Here is a 26,065-nt window from a genome sequence, read left to right as displayed (position 1 = left end):
CCTCTTTCTCTCTCTCTTCTCTCTCTCCCTCTCCCCATCTCTCTCCCCTCCTCTATCTCTCTCTCTCTCCCTCTCCCTCTTCCCCACCCTTTCTCTTTCTTTCTCTACCTTTTTCTCTTCCCCCCACCCTGTTTCTGTCTGTCTGTTTCTCTCTTTTGTGCATGTGCTATGAGTTCACTAGGCAGACAGTTAGTGGACAGAGTGCCTGGCCTGGGATCAGGAAGATTCCTCCTCCTGAGTTCAAATCTTTCTGACCTTAAATACTTACTAGCTGTGTGACACTGGAAAAGTCACTAAAGCCTGTGTGCTTCAGTATTTTCATATGTAAAAAGAGCTGGAGAAGGAAATGGCAAATCACTGTATTATCTTTGCCAAGAAATCTCAAATGGTGTTATGAAGAGTTGGGCATGACTGGATAATGGTTTCATCTACCTCAATTTGAAATGGTTAGATAGGGCAGAACTCTAATTCGGTTTATAGCAAAAACCAGCATACTATAATGTCCATTACGTTTCTAATTTCATAATCTTTTTTGTTGTAAAATGAAATAATGCATGTGAAGTTTGCTTTGCAAACTTTAAAGTACCATGTAAATGTGAACTGTAATTAATCTGATTGTTGTCATTGCTATTAAATGATAGGCAAATAATAAGGGCCAGCCTCATGAATAGATACAATTGACAATGTTAGGAGCTGTCTCCCTTTCTCTCCTTCAGTTACTGGTTGGTTCCTGAAGTTCAGAATTCTGTTTATTTAATTAAACAACTTTGGTCTTTTTAGAATGAAACCCCTGGAAAACTATTTGAATAATAAAACAGTACCCTGACTAAGGCAAGGGAAGCAATGTATCAATCATTGACACTGGAATAAATTTGTTTCTGATACTTTTCAGAGAGTAGATTTTGATAGCAGAAAGTAGGAACATTAACACCTGAGGTAGTGGACAGAGAGCTGAAACAAAAAATGAGTCTGAAACAAAAAAGACTGGGGCGTCTGAGACAAGTGGAAATAATGTTGAATTTGGAATCAGGAAATCTAGGTTGAAATCCTGGCTCTGTGACCCTGAGCAAATCCCTTAACCTCCATGGACCTCAGTTTCCTCATTTGTAAAATGAAGGGTTTGGGGTAGGCGGCCTAGAAGATCTCTAGAGCTATGACCCTGAGGATAGGCTAATTAAAAAGCTCAGAAGAAAAGCCAGATGGGTGGCAAGTAGTTGCCCAGCAGAAAGTGGACGTGTGGCCTCTGACCTTCCAGTCTTGTCTCATGCAAATGACCCCCAAGGTCCCTTCCAATTCTAAATGCTCTGATCTTCAGCTTGGAGAGTGAGGAGTCAGTGCTGGCAGGACTAATATGAATTGTCTGACTTTTGCCAAAAAGAACAATTTAGAGAGGGGAGAAATAAATTAGAAAGTTGAAAGAAACTTCTAAATTTTGGACAATGTAACTTCCTCTTATCATATCCTCAGGAGGGCTAGGAGCTCCTTTTGTGTTACTGATTTTTGTTTTATCCTCAAGCTATGAAATATCAGGGAATGTAAAAGACATATTGCTAAACTTCATGTAGTAGTCTGAGTGAACAACAAAGGGTTTTTTCTTTTTGTTTTGTTTTGGTGGGAGGCCCCAATGACAAAGAGAGAGAAAGGAAACTACCTTGATTCTTGAACCAAATATGTCCATTGTGGCCACAAGACCATAACCCATTATGTACAATCAGAGGCCCAGGCCCAGGCAGTATACACTGATTCCTGGGTATTTTTGTGCATAAAAAATAAAACACATTTCAGAGATTGGAGAGAATGATGAGGAGAGGAAGAATCAGGGAAGAGCAACTGATCCCATAATCCACAGCAGGACAGCCAGCTTTTTCCTAGGGTAACAAGGCATCTTCCAAGATACAATGGAAGGATTCCTGCCATTGAGGAGGGCTTGTCTGAGAGCAAAAGCCATACTCATTACACATGGATTTATGTTTCATAAATTCAGCTAGGAGCTGAACCGAAAGTTCCTTTATATACTCACCCCTCCCCGAAACCTTTAGGAAAACTCTTAGATGCTGAACAAAGAGTGAATCTGAACATAGGAAGTAGATGTATTTTAAAATGTTACTTATTCCCTGTTCCTCCCTTTCCCCTTCATAAACATCACTAAATATTTACCAGGAGAGGCTGAGCTTGTCGTCAGAGATATTGAGGGGAGAAACAGACAGTCAGGCCAAAGAAAGCCACTGTGTCAGGATAGGAGGGAATGGATGACATTAAATTGTTTAAAAAAAAAAAAAAGGAATCCCAGGTCTGTATCTGATACTGGTATGTGCTCTTCTATGAGGGATAATTATACATAGGACACCTTGGGGATGGGGGAAGTGGCAGAATATTTATTATAATTACATTTAATTGACTTCCCTAGCTGGTGGCTATTTCTGCCTTTACCTCACAACAGAATCAGCAGGGAACTTACATTTTCTGGGATGGCCCAAAGAAAAGAGGGGTTTTTCCTCTTCTCCTTGGGAATCACCACCAGAGTAATGGATGAAACAATCTTCCTACCTATTATATGATATATCATTTGCACCAGTGCCTCTAAGACACTAATAAAGAGAAAACTCAATAGTATTGGCATGATAAAGTGAAAACTATTAATAAGGAGAGAGAGTTCATCATACTCATTAGATTTGAGTGTATTGGAAAGAACACAGTATGTTATGGGGTTGGCAAAATTATATTTCAAGGCCAATCAATTTCTATATGGAGTTTTTGTTAGTGAGTAATTAGTATAAATAATGCTGACTGTATTTAAATAGTGTGGATACTGAGGAAAATAGAGGAGGAGATGATAGGAAACAGATGGATCATTTAATTTATTTCTCAATTACAGCTGACACATTGGGTACAAAAATCTGCAAGTCATCTATTTTTTATGGTCCATTTTACAGCTGTGTTTATTGTTATAATAAATAAATACATTATCTCATTAGACCAGCATTGGAGAAGACTTGTAACTAAAAACACCCACACACCAACATAGATGGCCCCAAATGAAACTCAACTCAGGAAGGGCTTGACATGCCTGAGGGCAGCCCAGTAATGGAACCCATGTTGGGAAGAAAGCCACTGGCAAAACTAATCAGCCTCAGCCATTGGGTATGTGTTGTTCACAGGTAGGGGGGTTATCAATGGTTGGCAAAGTTTTCCCTCCCCTATTGTTCTTCTAATAATAGATCCACAGTTGGAAATCTGTGAGTGTTTCCCAGCAACCAATGTGCATTGCAAATGACCATTCGGGATGCAGATGGGTAATAAAGTTTATTACACTCCATTTTAGATTCTTTCTGTAGCTGGCAGTGATGTAGAGATTGGAGGGAACATATCAGAGCCAGTCACTGGTACTGTATTTAAAGCTTTTGAAGCTATAGTTCCTTGGATTGGAAGAAACATGGTCCGGATTGTCATTTGAACAGCTGGCTTACTGCCTGTCATCTCTCTTAGTGTCATGCCAATTGGGAATTGGGGTAGGGAATGGAGTCAATCCATCAAGCAGTAAAGTATATATAGAGTACCTACCATGTGCACAGTCCTGTGCAAGTGACTGATCTGGTCTTTTATCCCCATTTAAAAAAACACCTTTATTTTAATAACAAATTTCCACATAAATTTTCCAAAGTTTTATGATCCAGAGCTCACAAGCAATTTAATTGGTTTTACTCCCATTTTTGATAGACATCTCTACATATAATATTCATATATGACTAGGTCAAAAACCTTGAGCAAGGTTCTAATCAAAGTGGTGAGGGAGAGGAGGTGGGAATTGTACCAGAGAAGGCTATGAAAGAAGGAATAGAAAACCTGAGTATTTTCTATTGCCCTCCCTGCTTTCAAAACACTTTATAAAAGGATGTAAGAAAGAATTTTACTACATATGAATGATGGGCTCTTTGGCCATAGATTACATATTATGTTGACTGACAGGTCGTTGTCTGAAGTACAACATGACATGGACTATATTAGATTAATATTTCTTTAGGAAAAGAAGAAAATCAAGTTCTGCATGAATTTCTTTTTTTCTATAAATTGCTTGATTTCCATCCCTTCCTCCCTTATCAAGGGTCCTATTTAACTTAAGACAAAATTTAGCAAGTTGATCCTTGGATTTTAGTTGCTTGAATATGACTTTCCATTCATAGGTATTTACTCCTGGAAATCACTACTTCTGAATAGCATCTCTCTTCCCACACACCATGAGTTGAGCCATCCCCATGGATTCTTAGCCCTTGAGGTAAAAGTAGCCAATTATAACAGTGGGTGTCCACTTAAAGAAAATGGTGTTGGAGATTCTTTGAGTAGGAATGTGAATCTGCTTTCAATTTTTCACAATTTTTAAGCCCTTTTTTAAGGGCTTAAGACTAAATTTATATCTCCACTGGTGTGTGGAGAGGCATTTGTCCTCAGGTATTGGGAGGGCAACATCGACTATCTCATTCAGAATAAACACAGGCATTAATACCAAATACATTTACACACCTGCCCTGCTTCCATAAATGTCAGTATTTCCCAGTTTCTAAGATTCAAACTCTTGCTAAGGTCCCCATCCCCAGGTGTCTAAAATACCTATGAAAAAGTGAGGATTCTAAAGCTAAAAAATCCATATGTGTTTGCAAGGGATACCCAGGGTAGCTGCCCCCATCTGCAGGCCTTCCTCTGTGACTCTGCCATGTGGAGAAGTAGTTTTTCCTTATGTCAAGATTTGCAGAGAGAAAGCCAGTTTACTGAATGGATTACCAGAGGTGGAGGCCATTAAGAGCTTAGAAGACATTCAGACCTTATAAATTCATTTGCTTTGAAGATAGGGCTCCATTTTCTCGTGAGGCAAGTAAGTGACAGCATCTGCCAAACTAAAGATGTGACTCTTTGAGATAGAATGTGAGGAAGAAAGAAGACATTTTTGGTGACAATCCTAAGTAGGATTAGGGTCTTCCTGGCTTCTATAGTGCATGAGAGCACAGATACAGAAACAGTGAGCTGACTTGTTTCTCTCATCTCACTATTAACAATAATAGGACCCACTGCTCTTCTGCTCCTGAAATCATACATGAGTTTACACAGGGAAACAAAAGTTGTGGTTGCAAATGATTAACCCAGCTGCCATCCTACCCATTCAAAAATGTCTCCTTGGATTAGGAGTTGTATAAACCATTGAAGAAGAGGCTGCCTTGTCAGCTTATCCTGGACACTGTTTTCCTCCCAGGCTTTCTGGAAAATTTCTCAGAGAAGACTGATTGCCTATAGTTCAAGGTAATCCTAATTTTGCCTTGTTTGGTGACCAAGTCTGATTATCCAGCAGTAGGGCAGGTCCATTGAATTTGGGTTCTGCTAATAGCATCAGTCTACATCCTGGCTAGACCAAAGGGTAAATAGGTTTTCTCATGAGAGTTCTGTTGGGTTTTCTGGGCAGGACTTAAGTGTGAGGGGATTGGAAGCCATGCTGGAGTTTGGAAGGGAGGAAGGTACCTCCTACAAAAGTTAGCTTCTCTCTCAGCTCCTATGGGAAGTAGGTTTGGAATACCACCTATTTCACTGATTAAAAATGCAAGGCAGGGAATATGTGAAAAACACTTATGGGTCTCAATTACCTTTTTGGTGTTATTTCTTATTATTCCTTTCTATATAATGTTAGGGCAGGGGGGAAGAAGGAAGGGAAAAAGCAATGATATAGCAGCTACTATGTGCCAGGCAAAATATGCTGAGTGCTTTGCAAATATTGTCTTATTTATTTTGCAATAATTCTGTGATGTAGGTACTATTATGATCTCTATTTTATAGTTGAGAAAAATGAGGCAATCAGATTGACTTTTAATTGACAAATAAGTGACTTGCTCAAGGTTACACAACTAATGGGCACTGGAGTTTGGTTCTAAACTTAGGTTTTCCTGACTCCCAGGCCTAGAACCTTATCCTGGGCTCCATAAGAGCTAACTTATTTATTTAGGGTTTGCAAAATGCTTTGCAAATACCAGCTCTTTTGATTTGGGCAAGGCTCATCTTCATTATCTTCATTTTACAGCTGAGGGACATGAAGCAAACAGAGTTGTTAAGTGACTTGTCCAGGTTTACACAGTAAGTATTTGAGGCAGAATCTGAATGGAGGTTTTCCTGACTCTTAGTCCAGCATTATTACTATTCATTCTTCATATTCAGAGAGGACCAATGACACCATGGGGTGATGTCTTAGCCTAGAGCATGAATTGGATTTATATGAGGCAGAATTGCATAGAGTTGTTGACCTTACTCTCTCTTCCAGAATCATCAAAGTTCAGTGATAAGACAAAAATCAAGACAACTCGAAATGGTCCAGGATCCAGTGGATGACCTTGGTGTCTTTGATATCTGGCCAAGATCTAAGCACTCCATAGCACCTGCTTTGGACACTTTCATGGCTATTGGAACAAATTATTCTTATCTGATTATTCTTCCGGATGAGAAGCCTTCGTATGCTTGGAGTAGATACCCCCTCAACTCACGGATGTGTTTGAGCTTTTTGATTCCCCTCAATCTGGTTTAGCCCATCCACCATGACAGTTTTACACATGCTTCAACTTCTTGGAGCCATGGATGAGAATTGAGTGAAAGGTAGACATCAAAGGTGGATGGGCAGCTTTGAAAAGGACTTGGCAAGTCTTCACACCAGAGTTAGTCCTCCCAGACCATCCCACACACTCTAGCACTCTAATCATTTAGTTGTCTTTATACTTTTCATTCCAGTCAAGCTGGCCTGTTAGCTCTTCCCTATAGATCACAGTTCATCTTTCACTTGACATAGATGTTTCCTCATATCTGGAATACACATCTTTCTGCCTTGTGTAATCCTTACTTTCCTTATGATGCAACTCAGACTTCCTCATTGTTCATTGAACAAGACTTCCTCATCCATCTCCCAACTCCATGCATTTTCACTGGTTTTCCTTTATGCCTGGAATTTGCTCCCCTTTTGCCTGTGTCTCTTGATTTCCCCTGACTTGCTTCAAGTCAGCTAAAAACCTGTCTTCTGCCAGAAGCCTTTTGCACGCCTCATTGGGAAATGATAGCACCTTCCCTATTAATTTACCTCCAACTGACCTTGAATATGTCTTATTTAGCTTTGGTTTTTTGCATATTCTCTCCCCAATTCCCCCAACTGTTTGTGAGCTTCTTGAGGAGAGGGACTTGTTTTCTTTTTGGATCCTTTGTATTTAGCACATTGCTGGGCATATAGTAGAGTAGGTATAATAAATGCTTTTTGACTTAACTCAAGTGCCACTTCTACTGGCATATATAGTTAATACTCTTTCCCTCTTGAAATTGCATAGTATAGGAGCAGCTAGGTGGCTCAGTAGATAGTGAAGCCTAGAGACTGGAGGTCCTGAGTTCAAATATGGCCTCAGGTACTTCCTGAATCTTTTAACAGAAAATCATGAAAAGGGGCATCTAGATGGCTCAGTGGATCGAGCCAAGTCTAGAGACAGGAGGTCCTGGGCTCAAATCTTATCTCAGATATTTCCTAGCTGTGTGACCCTGGGTAAGTCACTTCATCCCAATTGCCTAGCCCTTACCCCTCTTCTGCCTTGGAATCGATGCTTAGTACGGATTCTAAGACAGAAGATAAGAATTTTAATTTTTAAAAAATTACCGAGTACAGACCCTCGCATAAAATTGGTAATTATGTGTCTGGGTACGTGTTGTACTGCTCCCAAGTCAGTAGAAAGTGAGTTCCTTGAAGGACTGTTTTATTTTTGCCTCTTTATCTTTAGTGCCTAGTTGAGAGTAACTCCTGTACTTGAGATGTTTGTTGAATCAAAAAATGTCATGTCTAAAATGGAAGTTTGATGACAAGTTGCTTTTTCCCCCACTCTGAATTATCTCAGCATCAAAATTACTATTAATGAGCCAAACAACAGAATAAATAATTCACCTGAATCATTACCCACAATGTATTCTTCCTAGTTCAGATGTAGGCATATATGCATTTAGCTATTTGGTAGCATACATCTTGAAAGCCTGAAACAAGCTTTTAAAACTAATTATGCAGGTTTTTCCAGAATAAATTATTTTTAGAGTCCAAACATTTGGCTCTCCCCTCTTAACTCCATGTCTGTGGGTGTTAGAAACAACATACTAGTGATGCTTTAGTCGTATACTTTGGTGCTGAATTTATGAAGTTTTTTTTTTTAATTTGAATTTTGGCAAGAGTTTTTGGCCCGTGATCATGGCAGCTCCCAAATGTTCTTGGATTTTTCTGTCTGTGAAAATCCAGGCATCTTAGAATATACACACATATGGTGATGATGGCAGACTACCCATAGAGAGTGAGGGTTTCCAGGAAGCTCAGTTCCAAGAGGAGTCTGCATTTGTTATAGGGACCCAGAGTCATCTATTAAAAGTCTTCAAGATCTTCCTTTATTGAGAATGACTATTAGAATCTCCTATACCAAACAAAGTTCTCCCATTTTCACCTGCAATGAAAGTTGAGGGATAAAAACTCATGTTTTAAAAATTTGGAATATTTCCTCTAATCTATATTTACCTACCCGTGTGCTCCTTTACAAAATACTCAGGGCTAATCAGTCCATTAGGTACTTACTGAAAGCTCACGGTGCCTCCAGTCCTAAGCTAGTATCAGTCACACAGGCAAAAGACTTAGAAGGTAGTATTATGTATTTAACTATTAGTGATTTTGCGATAGTCTCATATTCATCTAACCTTTTGGCATTTGTCTATGCCTAAGTCTTGAAGCATCTTGCAACATGGCCCAGTACATGAAGCTTTCTGTCACTCACTTTAATTTCTAGTCAACCTGGACTACCTCCTTTATCATAAATTTGGCATTTCATCTCCTGACTCTGGGAATGTAAATAAACACTGTGGTTGATCAGTTGTTTTTCAGTCATGTCCAACTTTTCATGACCCATTTGAGGTTTTCTTGGCAGAGATATACTGGAATAGTTTATCCTTTCCTTCTCTGGCTCATTTTACAGAGGAGGAAACTGAGGCAAACAGGGTTCAGTGACTTGCCCACGTTCACACAGAAAGTGTCTAAGGCCAGTTTGAACCTCAGTTCTTTCTGATTCCAGACCCAGTGCTGTATCCACTGTGCCACCTAGCCACCCCAGCATAAACACTGGCATACAACAAGTTACCAGAGTAACCAGGTTCCTTTAGACGGTCGTTTCCACAGGTATCACGTTCTTGCTCTTCTGTCAAGACTATCAGCTCTTTGGCTAAAGAAGGAAAACTGATTTAGGAATGGATGGAGTATTATGATGCCTTGTTATTATGTGCCTTTAAACACATTGTTATATGACCCCTTCCATGAAGTAGGGAAAATCTGTTGTACTTGAATTGGGGGTACCCAAGAAGTTTTATACTCACCACTCTTGATTCTTGAGATTGATGTTGGATAACAGCAGTAAGAAGTTAATTAAGAGTCAGGTTCGTCAGGGTAAATACCCAGAAAGAGGGTATCTACAATGATCCTGGCAAAAGAGGTTCTTTATGTACAAATGTCTGGGGAAGCATTCATAAGCTAAATTTTATCTGATATATACAACAACAACAACAAAAATAAAGATGTTGCCGCATGATTTTTTTAGTCCTGTCGAACTCTTCGTACTCCATTTTTTTTTTTTCTTGGTAGAGATCCTGGAGTGGTTTACCATTTTTCTCTCCAGTTCATTTTACAGATGAGGAAATGGAGGTAAACAGGGGTAAGTGACTTTTCCAGGGTCATACAGCTGATTAGTGTCTGAGGCTAAATTTGAACCCAGGAGATGAATCTTCTTGACTCTAGACCTGGAACTCTATCCACTATGTCACCTAGCTTCTCTGATTAAATATAGATGGTTATATATAAAAAAGAATGGTATACTTGTTGGAGAAAAGTATAAATCATTAAATCCAGGAGATAGATAAGGGTGTTATCATCTGAGTATACTAGTCTCTAAATCCAAGAAAACTGCCCAACAAGCCAATCATGGAGAACTTTCCCAGACGCTGGAATTCTCTATCTCCAACAGCTGAGACTTTTTCTACTGGCAAGAGGCAAAATAGGAGATAATGGTCACTTTCAGAACTTGCTAATCTTGTAGTTCACTACAGGGGATTTACAACAAAATTTTTGGTACAGGACAAGACGGAGTCAGCCCGTCTTGAAGCCACACTGTTTATAAGGAGAAGAGGGTCTATAGGTTATGCAACATCAGAGAAGGTTCATAGAGGGTTTGGCGAGAGTTATTAAGACAAGGGTGGGGAGGAAGCTCACTGGAAGCTGCCAACTTCAGGAAATTTGCTGAATTCAGTCTCTGGGACCATCTTTGGAGAGTGAATTATTTTCACTATTTCTGTATTACAAACACTTGTGATGTAAAAAATATGAATAAAACTTTAAAAACACTTAAATTTGAAAAACATATGCCTTCAATATGGGAGAAAGTCTCTCACTGAAGCTATTAGCAGCAACTACTGTCTCTCTGCCTCTAGAATTCAACTGTCTTGCCTATCTAATAACATTAGACATCATGGGGAATATAGAAAATAAGATAGTCTCTTTCTTCTCACAGCAAACATCGTTTAGTTTGGAAAACACAAATTTTTTAAAGTGAAAAATTAAGTACCAAAATGCATAGATTCACTCTGTTACTTCCTGTCAGTATCATCTTAGGTAAATAATTTTACATCACTGAGCCTCTTGAATTACTTGTAAAAAAAAAGTCAAAAGCTTGAGCTAGATTTTCTCTAATTTTTGCTCTAAATCTGTGATCTAATGAATTTAAATTTCTTAGGTTCAGTGAGTCCAATGTGGTTTTTGGATTATCTCAAAGTCATTTCTCATTGTAAATAACGTCATTATTCAGTGCTTCTATTGTGCTATTTCTGTGTCTTTATATTGATAGCCCTCTTGATTTTTTGTACATCTTTAAGCAGAAATTTTTAGACTCAGGGCTCATGTCTTTATGTTTATCTTTGCGAAGTGCAGTTTAGTGGCTTGATAAATGTGTTTGGTTGATGATGCCTTTGTCAGGGTGGAGATGCCTGTAATTTTTTATGTAGTACAGTAATGGATTTCAGGTTCCTTTTTGTAGGATCTTGCACATGAGAATGGATCTGGGTTAATCTGCTTAGATTTCCTTCCCTTTGTACTTAGAATTCAAATTTTAAAAGTCCTGGTAAAGAAAGGCATTTTAAAAATAAAGTATAAGATGACAGTATAGATATAAAAATATCTCTTTCCCTCTACATAGAACAAATTGGCCCAAAGAATAAAAAGCTTGGAACTTAGCAGTTTGGAAGCTTGGGTGGGATAGCCAGAGAGTAACCTCATTTCTGCCATCATAAATTTAATAACTAGGGGCCAATAGAGTCTTAGTACTCTGGTGACCCTTTACAGCCTTTGCAATGGAAATTCTATCTAGACCTTCCAACCTGACCTGTGGAGATATCCCCAGAGATGAAACAAATAGGAAACCAAATGCCTTTTGGAAAGAGGGGTTAGACCAGCTGCTTTGTCCTTAAAAGACAGATCACTGTTTCTAAATATCTTTATCCAGTTTTCTGGGCTCTCTAAGAAACAGAAAGCTTGTTAAATGCCAATTTCATTGGATTGAGCAAAGACGGGAAGTACAGAAACCTGTGATCTATGATCAGAATTGTTCCAAAATAGGGTTTTATTTTACAGTCTTTCTTCTGGGCATCACTATCTCTTTAAAGTACATATTTATTCATTTTATTCAGGTCTCTGGGCTGGTGATTGCCAAGTGCAACGACTCTCCAGGGAAGAACAGTGCTGTGAGGGAGAGAGAAGCCCGAGGATCTTTGGGCCTGTTTGTTAGGTATACAGGTCCTGTGTTTTCTAAATGAAGGATTGGAATGTCACACCAGCAAAACAGAAATGGCAAAGCAACTTTCATGTCTGTACCTGGAGAATGGTAAGCTGGAGAGACTGAGAAGAGGTCTTATTTATGAAGCAGCATTTGGAAGAGGGAGAGTTTCAGGAAGTCCATAGTTTCATTAAAACCATCTAATCTACATCTTGGGAGACTGGCTGATGGGACCTGACTATAACCTTTATTTTATTTTTAATACATCGAGGGGTGAAAAAAACTCACATCACCATTGACAGCTCTGTCAAGGCAGCTTCATTGAGCAATTTGCATGCAAATGTCTGGCTAACTCGTTCAGCAAATCCATCTCTATTCAAAACTAGTAACAGCACTCAAGAGAGACAGACAGAACAAAATCATTCTGGCTTGGACCCTTTACAGCTGACATAACTGAAAGGAGGGAGGGGATGCCTTTGAAGGAAAGGACAAGCTTGGGACTTGATGCATAGGCTGTTGGGTACAAATAGGTAATAGGAGTTTAGCTTTGCTCTCCCATTTCTCCAGCTGCCTACTTTCCTCATGATCACTATTCTGTTATCCAAATCATTCTTGAGGTGTTGGATTTTTATCTATATTTATGGATCCATAATGATGTCAGTTATCATTTTTAAAGGGGAATCTGTTATTTCACACCTTTAGTATTCCTTCCATCTCCATTCCAACACACAGATTGTACTTAGGTATGCCTTCTGGGAATGTATGCCAGGGTGTTATCTGTCAATTCAAATATTTCTGCAATATTTGATTACAAATGTAAAGAAACACATCCAAATTGGAATTCCCCCTCCCTCAAATAAACATGAATCAGCTCTTTGCTTATATGAGGACTATCTCACTTCCTAATTGAAGTCCTCCTTGAGAATTCCAACCTGATGATAAGATCATTTTCTTCTGAACCTCGGAGTTCTAATTGTTTACATTCCTTGCTTGATAAATAACCATGCACTGTCTTTCAGTGTAAGCTAAATTTTATGTCTTAATTCCTCATATAAAACCTAGATTGTAAGCTCATTGACAGCAGGGGCCATGGCTTATATTTTTGGTATGCTTACATCTATGCGCACAATGAAAATTGATTAACTGATGATTGTATGATGCATGCCCTAAGTGAAATAGGAGACTTTGATTCATCATCTTCTGCTAACAAGAATACCAATATGGTAGGAGGGCCTCAGAGCAGACTTACCTTGTCCAACTTTATCTAGCATTGACTCCAATATCTGAAGCAACCTAAAGTCTTCTTTCTAGTAGTAGCTGGAGAACGTCAGTCTCAATGGCAATAAATGCTCATTTCTTCTAAATTCTTGGCCCTTTATGTTCACTATGAATGCCAGCAATAATCTGGCAAAGTAGAAACCTTCACTCATTTAATTTGAGTAGGAGCCAGTGTCAGGAATAAGATTCACACCACTGGAACAACAAAAGGAAACAGTGAGACAGAAATTAGCACTAGGGATCAAGTTTGGGAGATGAATTATAGATATTAGTATCTATAATTTGTATATCTATAATATGTATATTATATTCTATATATATAATAAATAGTATCTATAACAGGCCAGTGATGAGCCAAGGATGATAAACAGTAGATGAAAAATTAGAACCACAGAATGAAAAAACAAGATGGGATTTTAGAGGGTTAGATTTATTCTTTGTTGTTCCAGAGTAGGATCAGTGGGTGGAAGTAAGACAGAGGAGTAGATTTGGATGCTATGTAAGGATACATTTCCAACCATCAGATATAACAAATAGTTGGTTCCATTGACATAGCATTAGAGAGAGCAATGAATTTATAGTAATAAAATTTGAGTTGAATCACAACTCTACAACTTGATCCCTATGTGACTGTAGGCAAATAACTACCTTCTTGGGCCTCAATTTCCTTATCTGTAAAATGAGGGACTTAGACTAGATGGTCACTGAGGTCCCTTGCAGCCTTATCAATCCTTTCCCTAGAAATGTTCCAACAGAGATGGGGTGATCATCTGTCAAAGATGTTATTAAAGGGAATGATTCATACCTTGTTATGGAGTTGAATTAGATGATGTCTTGTCATTTTTGGATTTGCCATTGGTTTAAGATTTGATTTGGGGGAAATAATGAAAAAAAATGTGAGGGAAGGAGACCTAGTAGTACCAGATATTAAACTATACTATAAAGCAGCAGTCATCAAAACGGTATTGGTACTGGCTAAGAGACAGAAGGGAGGATCAGTGGAATAGATTTGGGGTAAGTGATGTCAGCAAGACAGTGTATGATAAACCCAAAGAGCCCACCTTTTGGGACAAAAAATCCACTATTTGAGAAAAAACTGAAGGGAAATTTGGAAAACAATATGGGAGAGATTAGGTTTAGATCAACATCTAACACCCTACACCAAGATAAATTCAGAATGGGTGAATGATGAATATAAAGAGGGAAACTATAAAAAAATTAAGTGAACACAGAATAGTATACCTATCAGATCTCTGGGAAAGGAAAGATTTTAAAACCAAGCAAGAGTTAGAGAAAATTACAAAATGTAAAATAAATAATTTTGATTATTAAATTAAAAAGCTTTTGTACAAACAAAAACAATGCAACCAAAACCAGAAGGGAAACAACAAATTGGGAAAAAATCTTTATAACAAAAAACTCTGACAGGGCTTTAATTACTCAAATATACAAGGAGTTAAATCATTGGATATAAAAGCAAGCTATTCCCTAATCAATAAATGGGCAAGGTACATGAATAGGCAATTTTCACATAAAGAAATCAAAACTATCAATAAGCACATGAGAAAGTGTTCTAAATCTCTAATAATTAGAGAAATGCAAAACAAAACAACTCTGAGGTATCACCTCACACCTAGCAGATTGGCTAAAATGATAGAAGGGGAAAGCAATGAATGCTGGAGGGGATGTGGCAAAATTGGGACATTAATGCATTCTGGTGGAGTTGTGAACTGATCCAACCATTCTGGATGGAAATTTGCAACTATGCTCAAAGGGCTATAAAAGAATGCCTGCCCTTTGATCCAGCCATACCATTGTTGGGTTTGTACCCCAAAGAGATCATAGATAAACAGACTTGTACAAAAATATTTATAGCCGTGCTTTTTGTGGTGGCAAAGAACTGGAAAACGAGGGCATGCCCTTCAATTGGGGAATGGCTGAACAAATTGTGGTATATGCTGGTGATGGAATACTGTTGCGCTCAAAGGAATAATAAACTGGAGGAATTCCATGTGAATTGGAAAGATCTCCAGGAATTGATGCAGAGCAAAAGGAGCAGAGACAGAAGAACATTGTACACAGAGACCAATAGACTGTGGTAAAATCGAATGTAATGGACTTCTGAATTAGCAGCAATGCAATGACCCAGGAAAGTTCTGAGGAACTTATGGTAAAAAACACTACCCACATTCAGAGGAAGGACTGCAGGAGTGGAAACAGAAGAAAAACAACTGCTTGAACACATGGGTTGGGGTGGACATGATTGGGGATGTAGACTCAAAACTACCACACCAATGCAACTATCAACAATTTGGAAATATGTCTTGATCAATGACACCCATTAAAACCAGTGGAAATACGCATCGGCTATGGGGGGGTATTTGGGGGGTGAAGGGGAAAGTAAGCGCATGAATCATGTAACCATGTTAACTTTTCTAAAAAATAAAAATTATTAAATTAAAAAAATACATTCATTCATTGAAAAAAAAAACATTTGATTTGGAAGGGAGAACTGACTGTCCTTCAGACCAGAGTATTTACCTTGGCAGAATGGGGAATGGGGTGGGTTAGCAGACTGTATTGATTATCAAAAATACAAAGGCAGGAGATTTTGCAGCATGCTAAGCCACAGACCTTGAGAAATAGATATTAATCTTAGTTCTTCAAACAGAACGAGAATGAGAGAAAACTAACTTGTGAAGTAAGATATGTCTTTGGAAAGTACTTAACCTAAAGCTTTATCCAGGTACAAGAAGTCACAGTCTTTTAACAGAAAATCATGAAGAGGGGCATCTAGATGGCTCAGTGGATTGACAGCCAGCTCTAGAAATAGGAGGTCCTAGGTTCAAATCTCATCTGAGACATTTCCTAGCTGTGTGATCCTGGGCAAGTCACTTAACAACAATTGTCTAACACTTATTGCTCTTCTGTATTGGAACCAATATTTAGTATTTATTCTAAGATGAAAGGGAAGGTTTTTATTTTAGAAAAAGACACGAAGAACAAGAATAAAGAGTGAATACCATGTTTTGCTAAAATGCTAAAATTCTGTTTGGGGGAGTGTTACTCTGCAACTGTCTCTATAGATTTTAACTAAACAATCCCTGTAAGACCCATCCCAAATTTTGCCAGTTGAGAAGAAGGACAGATGGTTGCTAGCATGCCTTCATGATGTTAGCATCAATAGTCTAGGCTATTTCTCTCACCACATAGAAACTGAATGCAAAAATTTGGCTTCCCCAAGCCAACCGAACTCCTAAATGAGAGATCTGTGTTTAAAATGAAATTTCCCAATGTCTAGTCCAATATGTTTTCTACCCATCACACTGTTATTCTAGTTGTTTTAAGTAGAATGGAAATCTAAACCTAATGCCATAGCTCACATCGAAGGCCAGGCCAAGAAAGTTCAATCACTAAGTCAGTGTGAGGGGAAAAATGAGTAGACTATGCTAATTCTGCCTATTTTTGTAGAGAGAGCTCCTCAGTTGTCTGAATATATGACAGAGGTTTGTTTTATCTGACTCATCAGTTTCCTCTGCCTCAATTTGTTGAGGATATACCTGGCAGCCAGATGCTAACAGCTAGTCTCTGAGAGATCCTATTTCATAGCTCATTTTTCTGAGTCACTATTGTCTAGGAATCAGTCAGTCAAATAAATATTTATTAAGCACCTACTGTGTTCCAGGCACTGTACTAAGTGCTGGGTATGCAGAAAAAGGATTTTAGGTGAGAATTAAAGGGAGCCAGGAAGGAGTAGAGGAGGGAGAGCATTCCAGGCTTAGAGGACAGCCATAAAAAAGCCCAAAGGCAAGAGATGGAGTGTCTTGTTCTTGAAATATCCAGGGGGCTGATGTTATTCTGTTAAATGTTAGTAGACTGGAAAGCTATAAGAGGCTATATTATGAAAAGTTTAGAATGCCAACCAAAGGGTTCTGTACTTAATGCTGGAGTCAACAGGGAGCCACTGGAGTTTTGTGAGTAAGAGAGCAACATGACTGGACATATGATTTAGGATAATTATTTTAGTGACTGAATGGAAGAACAATTGGAATGAGGAGAGACAAGATGGTCAGGTCCAACAGCAGCTTATTACAATAGTCTGGGCATAAGGTGATGAGAGCCTATACTAGAATGATGGCAGTGTCAAGAGAGAAGAATGTGTTTTGGAGATATGTTATGAAGTTGAAATCCATACTCCTTGGCCACAGATTGACTAGGGGAGAGGAGGTGGAGTGAGGAAATCACTCAGTGAGGAAATCAAGGATCATTCTTAAGTTGTGAGCCTGAAGGACTGAAAGGTGGTGTTGCTCTCTATAGTAACAGGGAAGTGGAAAGAAGAAAGATAATGAGCTCCATTTTGGACCTATTGAGTTAATTCAAGATATCTGAAAGGCACTTGGAGATGGGAGACTGGAGGTCAGCAAAGAGTTTGGACAGTTTAGGTAGATTTGAGGATCATCAGCATAGAGATGAAAATTAAATCAATGGCAGTTAATAAGATTACCAAGTGAAGTAGGTTTGAGGGAAAAGAGAACCCAGGTCAGAACCTCAAGGGACACTTACCATGAGAAGGTATGATCTGGAAGAAGATTCAGCAAAGGAGACAGAGAAGGAGAAGCAAGAAAGAGTAGTATTCTAAAAACCTAGGGAGATGAAATCATCAAGGAGGAATGATTAGCAATACAGAGGGCACAGAGAGGTTAAGGAGAATGAAGACAGAAAAGACCACTGGATTTGGCAACTAAGAGGTTATTAGCCAACTAAAAATAGAGAGAGTTTTTCAGTGGAATAATAAATTCAGAAGCCAGAGAGTATGGGGTCAGGAAGAAAGTGAGAGGAGAGAAAGTAGATGCACCTATTGTAGATGATTTGGGGGGGGGGAGTTTAGCTACGAAGGGCAGAACATATATGGGTAGTTAGTAAGAATGTAAAAATCAAGTGAACATTTTTTAAGGGTATAAGAGATATGGGCATGTTTGTAGGCAGTACTTAATGAGCCAACAGACAGGGAGAGATTAAAAATAAGATAAAGACTGTCATTACACTTAGAGGACATAGGGCTAGTATTTATGAATACCTTAAAGGATGAAGATACTTTAATTAACAAATTTCATTTTTTCTTATCCATAAAGCAAAGAAATCAGATATTACAATTGAAAATTTTATTTCAAAGTAAAATTATAATTATTTTTGCAACAATCGATATGTCTAGGTCTTCTAATGTCAATTTTTCATTTAATATTTTACTTTCCAATTATGTTAAAACAGTATTTTACATGTTTTCCAAAATTATAATATTCTATTTGTCTCCCTCTCTCCCTTCCCTCCCCCATCTCTGAGATAACATGCAAATTTGATCTTGGTTACACATGCGTGATTTTTAAAGCATATTTCCATTTTGGCGATATAAAACCAAAACCCCAAAATAAAAACACAAGCAAAAAAAATAGAATGTTTTGATATGCATTCCATCTCCAACTGTTCTTTGTCAGTGAATAGCATTGTTTGTAATAAGACCTTTAGAATTTTCTTGTATAATGGTATTGCTCAGGACAGCAAAGTCTTTCACAGTTGATTATTGTACAATATTGTTACTGTGTACAATGATTTTCTGGTTTTGCTCACTTCACTCTGGATCAGTTCATTTAGGTCTTTCCAGGTTTTTTAGAGATCATCCTGCTCATCATTTCTTGTCATATACCACAATTTGTTCGACTACTCCCCAAATGATGAACATCCAATCAATTTCTAATTTTTTGCTGTGACAAAAAGAGCTGCTAGAAATGTTTCCTTTCCCCTTTCTCCCCCCACCCCTTTTTAATCTCTTTAGTGTATAGGTCTAGCAATGGTATTTCTGGTTCAAAGGACATACAGAATTTTCTCTCTTTGGGCATAGTTCTAAATAATCCTCTAAATCAGTGATGGGCAAACTACAGCCCACAGGCCAGATGTGGCCCCCTGAAATGTCCTATCCTGCTGTGTGACATTATTCCTTATCTGATGAATACAGTGAGTAGGATACAATGAAACTTTCGAAGAGTTGCCTTAGAAACAGACTGACAGATGAGCAACATTTATCAATCTGATGGGTGTGAGGTGGTACTTCTTCCAAGGTAGTATGACTTCCTGTGGGCTAAGAGCTCTGGAAACCACCTTCAACCACTGATTCAGTCTCCCTCAGGATCTGCTGTTGGTTTGCAAGGCAAAGCACACTGTTGGATCTCAGGGCCTCAGTTCTGTTTTGCCCTGGCACTTGAGGCCTCACCATAGGCTTGCAAACCAATCAGGGATATGGGAAGAGAGTGTGTATTAGGGCTCTGAACTTTAAGAAGCTTTTGGCTTTGGCAGGGTTTTGAGGTCTCACTGCTGACTTGAGTCCAAGTTCAGCACCTTAAGGTCTATATTGTTGGCACAAACTTGGTATAGATGGAGTTTCCTTCTCAAATAGCAAAAGAGATCTTCTTTTCCTACCTTCCAAATTGTCTTCTGCAGGAAAATTACCTCATACCATCCCTTTGTTGTTTCCACCATTCTAGTATTTATTTTGAAACTTTATCTTTTTTTTTTAATTTCTTTTTTTTAACCCTTACCTTCTGTGTTGGAGTCTTGTGACCCATTTGGGGTTTTCTTGGCAAAGATACTGGAGTGCTTTGCCCTTTCCTTCTTTAGCTCATTTTACAGATGAGGGAACTGAGGCAAATAGGATTAAATGACTTGCTCAGGTTCAGGTAGCTAGTAAGTGTCTACAGTCAGATTTGAATTCAGGTCTTCCTAACTTCAGGCCTGACACACTATCTCCTTCACCCCTCCCCCCACCTGCTCCATCATATCTATAGATGATACATAAATGCTTAGTGAGCCTTTTAGGTTATTTTATATTAAAGCTTTACTCCTTTGATTTTAGATTTTGTCTAATGTTTACAGGTTTCTTTTGCCCTTGGTAATGACCCACAACCAATGAGTTAATCAATTGATAAATGTTTCATTAATATCTTCTATGTCCTAGGTCCTGTGTTCTGAGTTGAGATATGGCTACAAATATGTAGAAACCCTGGTTCCTATTTAGAAGGATCCTGCTCATTGTTTAATTGGAAAGACAGAACACACATATATAAAAAGTAAACACTTTGAATCTTATCAAGTAGTTGCTTAGTAGTAATAAATCCCATTAAATAGAATGCCAAGACAATGTCAATGTTGAGAACAGAACAACCAATTCATTAAGAATCTTAATTTGGACCAAAGAGGATTTATTTATTTTTTATTTTTATATTTATTATCCAGCAGGGAAGCCTCACCCAAAGAGGCAAAGTCTCTGAATTAATAGCACACAAGGTTTATATAAGTTTCAAGGAGCAAAGGACAAGATTGGGACAGAGAGGCAAAGTCCCTGTTGTTGGGACTCAAGGCTGATCCGTGCCTTTTATCCAATGTCAGGGTGAGGAGTTTCTGCATAACAAGATATGTGGCGAGGAGGTAGTGTGGGGAATGGGGAGCCCAGGCTATTTTTTGGGACAAGTTGCACAATAGGCTACCATGACATGCCCTATTTTGGACTACTTGCATTGCAAGCACCAGTGGGAAAATACAGATACATATATGTGAGAAAAGTGGGATGATTCTCAAAATGGAGTAGATTTGGATCCACAACAGAATATGGTAGGTGCCACAAGAGCCATTCAAGCAAATCATCCTAGGATTCATTTGTTCATTGTCAACAGAGTCAGTCAAGGAAGGCCATAGAGATGTAGTGGGAGCTGAGTTGGACCTTGACACTCCTCGGGTATGGTGTCCTCATTGCCATAGCAAGAAGAACTAGGGCTTCTCTTTAAGTTGTAGTTCTAGAAGTAAATTGCTTGCTTTTGGACAAACTCATATATCTCAGCTATGGCATGTGGTCCCAGCAAATTTCATTTGCAAACAGGACTTCTTCCACCCGTCCTGATGCATATTCCGGAGAAGCTTCTTGTAGAAGCAGAATATGAAACAGATTAAATCATAATGTGTCTGTGGAGAAGGTCAGGCGTGTGCTTATAAATCTTCTTGTGCTTCCAACATGAAGGTACATTTCAAATTATTTCCCTTCAAATGCTCTTGTTCACTCCAATATTGTTCTTGGCTGGAATAAAGACCTATGGGGTTTGTGGAAGCTGCTTTGGTGGTTTGCAATTTTTCAGGCACAATGTAAAAATGTCATTGAGTTGTTTAAAGCTTGCTTTTGTTCTGTACACAGACTGGCAAGGTGGCAAAGAGCTCTAAATATGCAAATTAATTAAGCATCCTGGCCAACCCCCAGCCAAATAATCGACCTAGTTTGTGCTTTCCATCCTAAAGTCATCTATAAACAGGGTCTTAGTCTTTGGGGTCTTTGTGAGCACTGAGATCATTCTTCAGCACACTTGCTTTGCACTGAAAGCTTTTGCCTCCAAACTGCCAATTAAAATCTCTTTAAGTTCTTGTTTTCAAACACAGTTCACAGGTTCTGCACGGGGGAGTAGAAATGCTTTTGGTAGCCAGAGCCTTCAGCTGCCTGTTCTGTAGCACTGGAATGGGTTTCCTTTGAGCTCAGGGCATTAGCTGCTTCCCTTCCAGAAAATCAGTCAGAGCCCAGATTTACTCTAATTAAAGATTCAATGTGACTATTTCTAGTTTGGTGCAATGTTTCCTTCCTGATTGTGGAGAGAGAAAGCCTTGAGCTGTTAACTATTGTTCCTAAACAGGGGAAGATGACCTTAATGAGTTGGCCCCAATCACTTTACTGAAATTTCCCCTTGAAAGGTCAATGCTTTCTCTAGCATTACTAGAGAAGTTATTTCAAGCCTGAATGGAGTTTGACCCTTAGAGGGAATGAGGGAGAAGAAAGGAGGGAGGAAAATGCACTGTGATGACATAGTACAGGAAGGAAAGTGAGAACCTCAGTGGTACAGATTGCTATAATAGAGAGAGACAAGACAACAGGTTAAATACAATGACAATAACAGCCCTGTTCCTGTAGGCACCCCATGTTCATTGGCAATTACAAACTCTTCTTTCTTAGGGAAAGACATTAATTCACCAACTTTAAGCTCTTCAAAAAATCTTCTAAAAGAAGGAACTTCCATTCTCTAGCAGGAGGGGTAAAAGCCATCATCAATGACCTGCTGAAATTCAGACAAGTAACTTCATTTTTATGGGTACTTTTCTTGAAGCTATCCTTATTTTCCCTGTTAGTGCTCCTTCCTAAACTACTTTTAAAGTTCTTTACATATGTTTATATTAACTTTAAATTTATAATGTGTGTGCATATATACATATATTTATAGATATACTACATATATCTCTTTCCTTCCTTCCTTCCTTCCTTCCTTCCTTCCTTCCTTCCTTCCTTCCTTCTTTCCTTCCTTCCTTCCTTCCTTCCTTTCTTATCTCTCTCAAATAGGTACTTTCTGTCTCCCTTTTGAGAATGTAAGAGTAGGGATGTGTGTATATGTATATATGTATGTATGTGTATAAATGTATATATGTGTGTATTTATGTATATATGTATGTTTATGCACATATTTATTTGCACTTTGTATATATCTGTGACATAGTCAGTGCTTTGTATATATCTGTGACATAGTCAGTGCTGAACAAAAGCTTGCTGATTGATGGGTTGATTATCATATTGCATCAGTAGAAAGAAAGGTAGCTAGGTGGCATCCTGAATAGAATGTTGAACTTAGAGGCAAAAAGAATTAAGATTGAATGTTACCTTAGAAACTTAACTCTGGGAAACTAATTTACCCTGAGGCTTAATTTCCTTATCTGTATACAAGAGACAATAGCATTTTAAGTCATAGAGTTCTTTTAAGGATCAGATGAGATAGCAAATGTAAAATGTTTTGCAAAATTTGGTGTTATATAAATTTTAAGTATTGTTGTTATTTATGGAGAGTTATATTATTGATCATTCATCCTCTCCAAACAATTAAATATTAGGTGATAAGCCATACATGGTTCAATCATTCATTAGAAATCAGTTGGTGGTCCAGTGAACTAACTATAGAGATAGGAATGGATTCTGGTTTCCATCACCTTAATTCTTAGACTTCAATTTTCATGTTACCTTCTACAGTGGATAGAATCTATAATTTCATTGTATGAGGATCTTCTAGTGAGACAATCCTATCTCCTGAGGTAGATTGATTTCTCTTTTACATTTTATAGGTTTAAATAGTTATCTGGGAAACTAAGAATTTAAGTGACTTGTCTAAGGATACCATTGTCAGTTTGTGACAGAAATGAGGCTGGATCCCAGGTCAGCCTGTTTAGAAGACCAACTTTTTATTGCCTTTTCCATGAGTACTTCTCTCCCTTTGATGATTCTCCTTACTAATATCAGGAACTTCTCTGTATCTCTAATTTTCAAGCTGAACATCATTTCCTTCATTTTATTGAAAGTTCTGCTTCCTCTGTGAAACCTTCTAGGATGACTTTAGATTACAATAACTTTATTCAGTAAGGAGTATTGATTTGAAGAAAGTACATAGAACAGAGAGTCAGTGTTGGTTTCTCGTTCTCTCCAATTATTCTATGTGCATTAGTTTTGTGTATAGAGAAAAATGGCAAAGTTCTAAGGGGCAGGTGCTCTACTATAAGTTTCTTTTTTTTATCACCACTCAGTTGTATCCATCAAAGAACAAAACTCACAGACAGTTCTCAGTCTATACTGATCATTTTGTTAAAATGATACTACTTATTTGAGTTTTTCTTCAGCAGGTACCAGTTCTAAACAATGAAATCTATAAAGTTTTGAGTTTATGAATAGGTGGGGATTATATCTAGAAAGGGGAAGGTTTAGACTAATGCCAGGTATAGCAAAAGCCTTTAACCAGAGTGCTTGAAATTAATTTTTCAGAACATGAGAGCCTACCCTTCTGCCCTGGCCCTGGAGGCTTGTATAAGGGATTGGTTTTTATTTCTCCAAAGGTTTGTTTCCCTGAAACTATCCTTCATGATCACTTGGACTTGTTCTTTTGGGAAGTACTCTTTGTGATTCTGGAAGAGAAACAAAATGAGGCTTTGGGTTGGTTTTAGATGCAGATACTGTTTAGTCATTTAGAAAGTTTGGGATCTAATATCCGCTTTTCATTTTGCCAAGGAGTTATGTTACAGGGTTTCTATAGGAAAGATATCAGTTTCTGCACCCAAATGAGATTTTTATTAGCTTAAGGCATATTCCTTTGGTTTACAAATTCAGAAATATTTTCTCCATCTTTTTATTTTTACTGAAAACCCCATGTGTGGTGCACACTACTTCCTTGGGATATTTTTCCTAGCTCATTGCTTTCAAGACTTTTCATTTTATATCCCCTTAGGAAATATCTGCACTATTGTGATATTGCTCTGGTATCTATTTCTTCCCTGCCCTGTGTTCTATTACTGTGGTCATGGGATCTGATTCTTCAAAAATCACCTTCATCAGCAAGTGTTTTTTGGGATTGTTTTTGTGGTGGCTTGTGAATGTTAGTGGTTCTCATATACCTATGATTATTTTTGGAAAGCTAGAAATGTGGCTTTTCAGCAGCGGTGTTAGATGATGTAGAATTTCCACTGACAGATATCCTAGGGGCAGAATACAAGTATGAGGAAATACATATGAGGAAACATTGAAAGAAACATGGAAGACTTATGGAATCCAACTTCCTCATTTGTAGGGAGAAAAATCTCTTCCATAGTTATTTTTCTGTAATATCATGGGAGAAACAGACAAAGCCCTGAATGTTGCTTTCTCAGCCTATTTTAAACCATAACTAAAGTCTGAAAAGCAAGGATGCATATTCCTAGGTCTTGGAAGTGTACAAAATGTATTTTAGGTTCAGTACACTAAAAATCTGGGGGAAATTGACTCTCACAGTAAATTTAACTGGCTCTGGAAATTCCATGGCCTGATGAGAAATTTTGATGGTAGTATAGTAACAGTTTCGCTAGGCTTTGGCAGCAGGGACAAATATTCTGTATGTCAGGCAGCTTCCTGTCCCCGTGAAGCCAGACAACTGTTATCACTGCTAAAGGAATTGTCTCTAGACACACGCCCATTTATCCCAAAATTTAGAAAGAAAAGTGTTCTCTCTTTCATTCTTTCACTTGTACATATGCATTTCCTTCCTCTTCCATGAACCAAAAATGTTTTGGGAATTACCTTGGATGTAGGCAACATGATATAAATTAAAGCTTAAAACTGCACTGATTTTTGCTATATCCAGTATAAGGTCCTAGCCACAACTGCTTCTACTTTTATTCCCTTTCCTCTCCCCACATCATCATAAGCAAATGTGCTCTTTTCGAAGACCTTTCATCCCTCTGCCCACCCTATCAGATTTACTTCTAAGCAATTTTTCATCAGTAATTGATTCATGTTCTTCAAATGGGTTAACCACAATAATAAATATGATTTATATTTCTATAGCACTTTAAATATAATGATCTCATTTGATTTTCAGAGCAAGACTATTAGTTGACTAGAGCCTGACAATACTCTCATCTCCACTTGGTAGCCCAAGACTAAAGTTAAAAGAGATTATGATTTATCCAAAGCTATTCATTGCCCTGCCATAGCTTCAAATACCAGGGTTTAACGAGCTGCTGTCCAGTGCTGAATTCAACATATTTGCTTTTCCCTCTTTGTCCCTGCTTCCCCAAAACCACATTCCATACAAACAAAAGTTCATTATGCTTATTTTGGAAAATATTTAGGAAATTTAATGAAAATTGGTAAAATCTTAGAATGTAATAATAATAACAATAATAAGCAATGGAGCTTTGAGGTTTGTGAACATGAGGTTTCCTCCTGTTAACTTATTTAATTCTCACAATAACCTTAGGATACATGTGATACAATGGAGAGAGTGCTGGGCCTAGAGTCAGGAACTTGAGTTCAAGTTCAGCCTCAGATCCTTACTAGCTATGTGACATTTGGCAAG

The sequence above is a fragment of the Gracilinanus agilis genome, chromosome 2, assembly GCF_016433145.1.
Source record: "Gracilinanus agilis isolate LMUSP501 chromosome 2, AgileGrace, whole genome shotgun sequence".
NCBI lineage: Eukaryota > Metazoa > Chordata > Mammalia > Didelphimorphia > Didelphidae > Gracilinanus > Gracilinanus agilis.
The sequence above is the reverse complement of the archived record's forward strand: the minus strand, read 5'-3'. Positions refer to the sequence as shown.